Below are 10,751 nucleotides of genomic sequence, written 5' to 3' on the forward strand. Positions count from 1 at the left end.
CATCAGTAACCAAACAAGTCAAAGTTTTATAAAACATTTCAAGAAAAAATAGTAAAATTTATTTGTTTGTATTTGTGGAATGTACATAGATACTTGATATATAAAAATATATTAAAGCAGATACAAATAAAATATGTTTAAAACCCTTGATAAATATTTAATACTATTATAAAATTTATTTGTTTATTTATTTGTAAGATAACACTACACTTAATTTTAAAGTTAAATAACAATAAAAAACTGCACTATTAGATCCTTCGCTCTATATTATAAAATATTTGATATATTGGTATAAAAAGAAAAGTGTATTAAAATAATTAATAAAGCACAAAGTACATATAGTTGATATATGTATATTTTACTCGTTTTTTATATATGTATAAGATTACTTTCTTGCATACATATAACTCAGTAATGTACCAATCTTGTTCATAGACTAAGTTGAAAAAGATCAAACTTTCAATAGCGATCGCTACATGTTCTAACTAGTATGATTGAAATATGAAAAAGAAAAAAAGTCTTCTTTTCCTAAGACAATGCGACGAGCTACAAGTTGTTGGCTACCAAATTGTTAAAATTACTCTAATTACACTTCGAATTGATTTTACATCCATCATTTTTGCCAGATTTCGCCATTTATCAGAAAACCTCAAAAAAATGCCGCAGGAGAAGTGATTTGGTTCCGATTAAAAAGTCATAATTGTAATTATGACTGTAATCGGAACTAGTCCGTTCAACATTTCCTAATCCAGTTTTCTGTCCTAGTTCTATATTTCCCAGAAACTGCGGGAAATGCCTTGGTTACTGAGGTATATTTTTAAGCCAAAAATGCTTTTTCAAAAAGTGAGGTATCGAAAGGTTAGAGAAGTGTTGAAATGACTGTATTTCTCATGAGAGAGACGACGTTGGTGAATGAAAAAGAAAGTTGTAATTTTAATAATTGTGCTAGGGCTTATCTTCTTTTCTTTACGTTGTTTCTCAATTAAGATCAGAATATGAAAACTAAGGCACTTGTTCAAAGATGAAAAAAAAATTAGAAGAAATAGCGAATGATTAAAGTAGACGATGTAGTTAGTCTAGTTTGAATTACTCACTTTTCTTAATGAATCTAATATGATCGAGTAGAAAGAGAACTTTGTTTCAATTTATGAAATCATAACCCAACAATTTTCTTTTAGTTTCTGTGAATTCTGCACAATAACAGACAAAGAACTGTGTATTGTTCACATCCTCCCGTCGTGATTGACATGGCATTTTTGTGATAGTACTACTGTGTATCGTAAGGCCCTATGTTCCAATGCAGGACATAGGAATTGATGATGATGATGATGATAATTGGTGTATTTTATGTTATGTACTCTGATGATCACGAATAGTACTCTAAGCTCATTTTATATTTATTGCATAAGAAATTTCACCAGTGTATCATCAGAGTTTTTACAACATTTTCATTTCTGAACAGTTTATTTTTCGGATATAGTCCACGAACTCATTGACTCAACTAAAGCATTCTGCAGCGGTAACGCCAATAATTAGCTCCGATCCTTTTGGTGTTTTAAAAGAGTCTTCCTAGAAGATGATGTTCCAATAATTTTCTACAAAATCAAGTACATTAGAAATATATTTCAAAATTGATTAAATATTTATTAGGTTGAAAATATTTGATTATGTTTAGATTATTTTGGAGTTGCAGTCTTGTGCACTAAAGTCATCAAAGCATCTAGTGTACAAAAATGTCTCCCTTGGAGAAGTTGCAATTCTTTCATTCAAGCAGAAGGGAACCAGTATAACTTGACTATCTTTCTAATTTGAAAGGATAATAGCTCTCACAGTTGAGTTAGAAATGTGACGGCAAAGACTTTGAATCTCTATCTAACTAATGATGGACACGTATACATGAGGTGGAATATAGTTTCCATCTTATCAAAAGAGTTACAACTCCAACAGAAGGGGTTTCGTTTCCTTTAGGGACTAGTAGTAGTCAGTTGTGCTACTGTGCGTGCACCAGACCTGAAAAACCATCTTTAAAGAAAAAGTTCAAAGAATTTGGAGCATTGAAGCGCGAAAACAAAACGAAGATCTTTATCTGTCCAGGTTTTTCACACATTTGAAGAATTTAAGGCTCAATTGCTACTGTCCCTAACACCAGCGTTCTTATATCTGTAAGCTAGTATAGAATTGGTGGTAGATCTGCCCATATTTTTTTACAATCTATAAAATATTTCCGTATTTCAAATATCGAAGGAAATAATTAAATGACAAATTATTTTGTTTTGTCAGTAAACTTAAATATTTTAGTATGCAAATAAAATCTGCTCGATTACGTGTTAAGTGCTGTTTATTGTTATTGTTTGACAAATTACTTCGAAAAATACTTACCTGTAATATTTACAAAACTGAAGTCTGTCTGATTTTGACAATTTGTCATACAAATAAATCAAAATAATTTAAGTGAAGCACTCGGCACAATTGGCATAATTTTGCAAAATGCTTCATTTGAACGCAATAAATACCTGTAGAACGGCAAGAGCACGTATTTAAGCCAACTTGAGTTCAGAGAAATGCTGAAATAAATTGTCGAACAAAACAAAAGATAAACAAACTAATAAGCAGACAAGCCAACCAACCGACAAACGGGCTGACTGACTGACAGACAGACAAGATTTAAGTAAATAATTCGAGTGTTTGCAAATAAACTTATGTCGAAGATGCTTGAAAAAGATACACGACATACGTAAAGCATAAGCGTGCTTGGCGAACATATGTTGAGGCACAGATAAAAGTTTTTATAAAGGGTTTGAAGTTTTTAAAATGTATTGCTTTTCTTTATATAAGATACAGCATATAGTCTTAACATAGTTTTGTGTAGTTCAAAGTTTTTATGTATTGGGTCAAAAAAGGATCCTGTTTTAGAGTCAACTTTATTCAATGCTTAAAGTTGACGGCTTTAAAAGTAGGTTATTTAAATTTCATTAAATTGATAGATGTACATGTCTAATAGAAGGAACTGTAGAACATTAATTGGTGTGTTGACAGGTCACTGTCTGGTCGCATCACATACACGAAAACTAAACCTAACTAAAAGCGATGCTTGTAGGAAATGCAACGAGCCGAATGCAAATGAAATTTTGGAGCATCTACTATGTAATTGCTCGGCTCTCTCGAGAACTCGACAAAAATACTTGGGGGCTGTCAGTTTTATAGGACTGAAACACATACCTAAGGTTCTCTTGGATGCACACAATCGCTAAAATAAGACTCTGATCTGGTATCGCAATGGATCTTAATGGTCTAAGCGTGATCTTTTTGGTCTGACAGCATAATCTAATCTAATCTATAGATGTACATAAAGCATAATAGATATCGTAATGCGGTATTGAGTGTGTAGCTAATGCTTCTGGGTGGTCATTATTTTTATAATCACATTTCGGCGGAATTTTAGCGAATATTAATTTTATATTTAATTCAAACTTCCTTTTTATAGTGGGATATTATTGTTGTTGTTAATGTTTATTTCGAATTGGTAATCAAAACATTTACACTAATTTGTGTATCTAAGGTAAACATCTTAGACCAATGACAACCCAACGGTAAACAAATATAAACTAAAGATATTAATGTGCAAATATATCACTAATTCTGTCTGTCTTTAATAAAAAAAATTGTTTCAATGAGAGTCAACAGGGTTTAAAAATTTTATTATAATAGAAGGATTCGAATAGTAATGAACAAACAACAACAACAAAAATTTGATTAATTTATTAAAATTTGGCTGACAATAGAACGCTACTTCGAGTACCCATCATCAGTGATCTTAGGAATTTCGAATATTTATTTAATTAGTTTATAGTTTGGATGTTATTATTTTATATAACACAAAAGATGAATCTGTTCCTAGTGCTCTGCTCCATCAGGACCTAGTACCCCGTTTATTCCTATGTATATATTGCTAAGCTCTAAATTAAGAAAATATCTCTTCATAAGTTCATCTACCTGATGTACCAAGTCACTTTCACAATCGTTTTGACTGCTTAGAATTGATCTGACAGAAAAGGAGAGAGTATAATTTTAATTTATGTATCTGTATTGGGGTCTAAGTCCAATAAAAAAATGTGGTTAAGGTTTAAAATATATTTTTAATAATAAATTTATTAAATTATTGTGCGAATCTGCAAATAATGATGAAGTTTGTGTTCAGAGAAGAATAGGTAGTGTGAAATGTGAGTCGATGGTGCTTGAAAGTTTAACTATATTGTCACATGTATATAATGCTAAGGTCTTGACTAAGACAACATTTCTCTATAAGTTCATCGACCTGATCGCTTGGAATTGTTATAACTGATAAATGATATAACTGATAGTTTTAGGAACCTTGTAATATGCTACCCAGTCGTACAACAAGAGAGGTGTCACTATTTGTTTATAGATAACCAGTTTTTCCGGGAGAACTTCATATCAAAAGTAAGGTTTAAGTATTTCAGGGTATACATATAATTTTAAGAGTTATTGATTGTATTTGTAGCGATGAAGTTTGCTATGGCTTTTTCTTATTTAATGTGTCTTTCGTATCAACTGTAATTATTTTTATGAAAGAGGGATAATACACTGCGACCTAAAACATCTATTTTGCACTTTATTCGAATTAGAATGTTTCTCCAAGTCTGATTTTTTTCGTATCAACTGTGATTATTTTTATGAAAGAGGGAGCACTGCGACCTAAAAGACCTATTTTGCACTTTATTCGAATTAGAATGTTTCTCCAAGTCTGATTTTTTTGAAAGATAGTATAGTATAGGGCCTATCTTTCCTAGACTTGAATCTTTATGTTTTATGAAATACTCTCCTAGGTGTTTCTTCCGCTTGTGCATCAGTTCTAGACATTCTCCTAGCACGAGTTATGCGGTTTCCTTTTCTTCTCTACAGTATAGGCCTCTCTCTTCTCTACAGTGTCTGCAGTCTGAGTTGGATTGGATTCCTAATTTTGCTAGGTGATTATTAAATCTACAGTGACCGGTTAGTGATCCTATAATAATTCTTAGGTTATTCTTAGGTTCATAGGTGTAATATTTTAAGTTAAAAAAATTTTTCAGCAAATCAAGTTCTCTGGTAAGATGTAATAATTGTTAATGTTGCAGTCAGTATATTAATTGCATAAGAAAGTAAGCTAATTATTTAAATTAAAAAAAACCAAATAATTGACTATGATAATGTTTTACATATTATTGAATCATTAAACGTAGTAGTGCTATTTTCAAACTGAAAATTTTAGATAGATGGTCGAACACTATATTCTTTTACTAGCTATATCTCTGATTATTGCAATAACGTTTCGTATTTCAGAGAATTTGAAATACCATTTTTATTACTAAATATTGTTGATTTTACTGCAAATATCTTTTAGCTCAATTTTCGGAATGAAATAGTTTGTTATTGCATATGCTTAGTATACACATTTAATTAATTCCTATTTAATGGACAAATTAGTCTCTGTAACTATTCAGATGATCAGCTTCTTGTAACAAGTAGCTATTTAGCTGACCAATTGTAAAATTCGATTAAATTAGATATGTAAATGGCACTACACTCCTGTTTGAATTGCACTATAAGCTCGAATAACTAGTTTTCCAAATCTGTAATAAAAACCATTTCACTTCAAATGTAATGCAATTACTTTTGATGTGTTCCTCACTGAATCCTCTTGTGACTTTGTGTAACTTTTTGTGACTTTGTGTTACTCTTCGTGACTCCAGCACTGTTCCATAGCAAATAAGTGTTCAATTGCTTTGTGTATAACAAATATAAACAGTTTAGGTATGCCGTTTAATTATAAAAACACTTTCCGATACGAGCAATTGATATGATAAGCAAACGTGAGCACGTAAATGTGCTTTTCATTGTTAGTGGTGGCGCTGCGAACGCAATGGGCATGCGAATTGGACTGGCAAAACCGAAAACAAATAGTTCTTCTATCAGCGCGCTTACATCTCTTTGAACACCAACGTCGCATGCCAACGAAACAATGTGCAGAGATTATTTAAGATGAAGTTGGCAACTATGGCAGTTGAGGTAGTTGTGCCCAAAGTGCCAAATGAACAATGTAGCACTGATGTATCTTCGTTTTCACATATTCACTTTAAAATATCTGACTTTGTTGGGAATCCTCTCACTTTTCATTGATTTTGTTTTTCTTATTGTTTTTGTTGCGTATGTTGTTGTTGTTGTGTTACCTGGTGTATTTCTTGGCAACACACTTTGATGTTGTTGCCTTTGTTGCTATGACACAAATTACATAATGAAATTAACATTTTAACACAATTCAAACTTGGTTTATTCCAAATGAAACGGAACAGGTCTTCTGCCTTCAATTCGCAGCACATCTGCTGTCTTCCTTGGTATGAGCTTCAATGCGGTATTTGGGCCTGTTGCTTTAGCTGTTTGCACATCGGTGAATAATTCATGACTTGGCACTTGATTGCTGCCGACTATTAATGCTGGTGCTAACTGCCGTGGATGCATGCATGCATCCAAGCTCAGAGCAGGTATCATCAGCAGCAAATTAAAAATGCAGTAGTGTAAGGAGAAAATTATAAAGCAAATTTAATGGAAGATAGCAAGAAGTTACTGCAGTCATTGGATTATCCACATGTATTAGGTGTACATCTCAATATTTAAGTGTATTTTATTGAAGATGCTATGTGTGCGTTTTTCTTGTTCATATCTGGTAAATGGATATTGCCCCAGAGTGAGTAATATACTAACGTGTGCAACTTGTTATGCCTTTTAGTAAATTATGTAATTAAATTTATTTTATTGCTACTAAATGCAATTAAAGTTTATTTGGCATTTCTTTTATTAAAAAATATAAATAAAAATATACCTTTACAATGTACTACTCATAATAATATAACTCTTGGCTGTACCACCTACGAGTGATTAAATTATACTTGAATAAGATATAAGTAAATGCGTTAACAATGTATGTAAAGAATGTATTCCGGTAGATACGAATACGATACAAGTGAAACTAATGAATGCAGCTGCGCTGGACTTATCTTCCAACATCTTTCACATAGTTAAGACTTAATATTGAAAAATAAATTCGAAGATTCATAGCATCGTCATATCATATAAAAGTTATAGATATGTGATATTAAATATAAGCAATAATGAAATTGTGAACAACTCCGTCCCATAAAGGCCCATTTATCTTATTATTTATTTCTATTTCTATTTGAGCCAGTACACTTGAGCACTTTTACTCTCTCTTAACTCAAGGTATTTTTAAAACCCTTGACCCTTGACTGGATTATTGTTTATCACTTCATCAGACTAAGCAATAATTGACCTCAGATCTGCATACCTCCCCGAGGAGCCTGTAACCATTTTGAGATTTGATAATGCGGTGTTGGTGTAATTGTGTAAAGTTTAATCTAACTATATCTTACTGCTAATGTATAGCACAAGTTAAAGGATTGTAGTATAACAAGACTACAACCAATTTATTAGGTGGAATTCAAAGAAACCCAAGCGAATTTTTTAAAATAGGTATCTGTTTTACGGCCAAAGTGGTTCTTATCATTTCTACCGGCCTGAACTATTAAATTCTGTCAAAAAAAAGTCGGTTACTGCTGTTGAAGTGATAAACAATCCAGTCAAGGCGTAAAGGGGGGTTTTAAAAATACTTCGAATTAAGAAAGAGTAAGAGTGCTGAAGTACACTTTGACCCAGTGTAGCTTCAATATAATAGTACACAATTTTTTAAATTCTATAAAATATAAGCAGTCTCTAAATTGCTCATATTTTTTTATCTAAATTAAATTGCTTTAATAATCATAGATCGTTGGCTTATACACTCGTGGTTCAATACTCATACCTATATTGCAAAAAATCTAAATTTTGTGTTTTTTGACTTTGGGCCGTTCTCATACACTGAAATATTCGTTCGGAGCTGTAAGGTCAGAGTTGGTTGCAAAATTTGTCTATTATTTGATTTCTTAATTTAAATTGTATTTTCAAAATTTAAAGGTTATTAACCAGCAATTTGTTGCTCACAACTCCATATATGGGCATTCATTTTGGTTTTTCATATATAACGCGAGTTACCTATGGCAGATTTTCGCAACTGGCATGTGTTCGACTTGTTTATCTCGCCAAAATTCGTATAGTGCATGACTTTGGAACGGGCAAGTGACCAGTTGACATTTGGAATTATTAATCAATTTAATAAAGAAAATTATTTTACCAATTGGATTGCATTTTCATGTTAATTTCAATGTTATTACGGCAAAGCTACTGCCGCAGATGTTTCAAATGACTCAAATGATCAATTAAAAATCACAAATATCTGGAAATAATGAAAATAAAAAAAAAATCTCAAATTAAACATAAAAAATGCATATACGCATAGAATTTTTGAATCTGAGATTGTCAATCTTAAATTTTTATGCGAACCGGCGGCAATGACATCAATTTTTAGACATTTTAAAACAAATGCCGTCGAAAGTATACCAATAAAGATTTAAACCAAACCAACAAAAAAAGAAAAAAATTATAAAAAAAACTTAAAGGAGTTTAATAACATTTTTTTTTCTGTTTTGGAAACTTCTTTTTTTTGATGATTATATAAGTATTTCCTTTCACTTTTGCTCAAGAAGTCTCACCAAATCAACCAGATTGGTATTGGCTTCACTTGGTTCGGTCTCATCTGTTGTGTGTTTCAAGTTATTATGGCCTGTTAGCATATTTTTCCGTCTGTCCTTTAACCCATTAATTTAAACTGCAGCTCGAAAGAGAAGCAATAAAACAGCTGCAGCTGTTTCTTGGCAGTTATTTGTGCTTTTCCAAAATATATTTGCCAAAATGATTACAAATCACTTGGACTCTGGACAAGAGATTTCAGATTCGCAGGCGGATTTAATGGCGGATGCATGGAAAATTTTTATTTTCGATGCAAATTAAAATTACTTAATAACATTACTTTCAGTTATTTTTATTAATTTATTATAGAAACGTTTATAGAACGAACTGCATTAGAAAACGATTTGGATAATGTACCCATGATGACTTTAAAGCAATTTTATGCTACTTTATCCTATATATTGCATAAGTAATATATTAAAAATTAAATTTAAATTCATGTACTTTATATAGAAGGTTTATATAAAGTTTGTGCAAATGTTTGGTCATATAGAATAGGATAGTATACTAATATCTCGATTTAAATCGTTAATTGGGACCTATAAAATGCGACGCAAATCGAATCACAGTTCCCCACATATATAATTTACAAAAATATTCAAGTGGTTTTTGACCACTTATTGATGAAGAATTACATTCATTAAATATTGACAGAGATTTATTCTTAATTAGCTTTCGGCTCAATGGTGTTCTTCTTTAATTTTGATTTCTTATCAAAATTGATATAATGTCCACTTGAACAATAAGTGGAATTCTATTTTTTTGTAACTTGTTTGCAAATGTTTGAGCTTTTCCATAGTCCTTTATTTAGTCCGCATCACGATTACAATAGCTGTTCTTACAATAGCTGTAGCTAAACCCAGAACTCTCCCAATGTCAGCAGGTTTTTGGACAAGTTTAAAACGTTTTAAAATGTTAAATTATGTTCCAATGAAATTTATTTTTGCTTTTGACTAATTTTTATAGTTTATAAGCAGAAATTTACCTGTCCACTTCACCACACAAGTGTAAACTGACACCTTTTAATTAAAAACCTAATAGAAGTAAATTCCCTTTTAAAAAACTTACCTAAACCTACAAGATATAAAATGGGAATCTCCTTTGTATGAATGTATTACAAAATGACGGTAGGTTAGCAGACACCTAATTACTTCTAATAATTACCTAATATTTTGCATTTGAAACATTTTTTGCAAGAAATCATTATAGAGATGTTTGAGATATTGAGTTTAAGTGATGTAATATATTTGCCATCCTTAATGATATTTAGTTCGAGAAACTACTAAGAAGTACTTCCCTAAAAATCTTCTCCAGCTATTAAATATTATTTTTATGATTAATAAACTAGTGAGTATCATACATTTGTAGTCAAATGATCTATTATGCTCACCCAAGTTATTTCAACCAATCATTTTGCTATTAATAATCTTGTTTAGTTCTTCACTATTTTGTATGTTTTTTATGTTATAAATAGCGATAGATCTATTACTAATTGAAAAAGTCTGTTGTTCAGTTTTATTGTATTCAAAGAGCATTTGTTGAGAAATCTCTACAATCGTATCACAAAAGTTGGAAATACTGGTCCTTGAAAGTACTATTTTGTTGAGCTGGTGCCTTAGCCTGTCAAAAACTCAGTGACAATGTTAATATTCTGTCTGCTCAGTGTTAAGAGTCTAGTAGAGATATATATGGTGGGACGTTGGGACAGCGTACTGTCCAACAATTTGCTTCACTGAGGTGAAAGATTAGTCGAAGTAAACCCCGAAATGACTTGGGTCCTTTTTCGTTCTTCTTCAAGTAGAGATAACTCTTAATGTGTTAAAAAAAATTTTTATGCTCTTCATCCAGTCATTTTTGAATTCGCAGTCTTCTTAATTACTTGCTTTGTCTAGTTGTTTCTATTCACGGTTGCCACTTATGGTACTTTAGTACCAAAATTGGTACTTTTTTTTTTTTTTTCGTTTGGTACTCATGTTCAAAAAAATGGTACATTTTTGACGACCCAACTTTATTGTGGATATTTCCAATTAATTTTTTTTATAAATGCAACTTTG

This window comes from Teleopsis dalmanni, chromosome 2, assembly GCF_002237135.1.
Source record: "Teleopsis dalmanni isolate 2A chromosome 2, ASM223713v2, whole genome shotgun sequence".
NCBI lineage: Eukaryota > Metazoa > Arthropoda > Insecta > Diptera > Diopsidae > Teleopsis > Teleopsis dalmanni.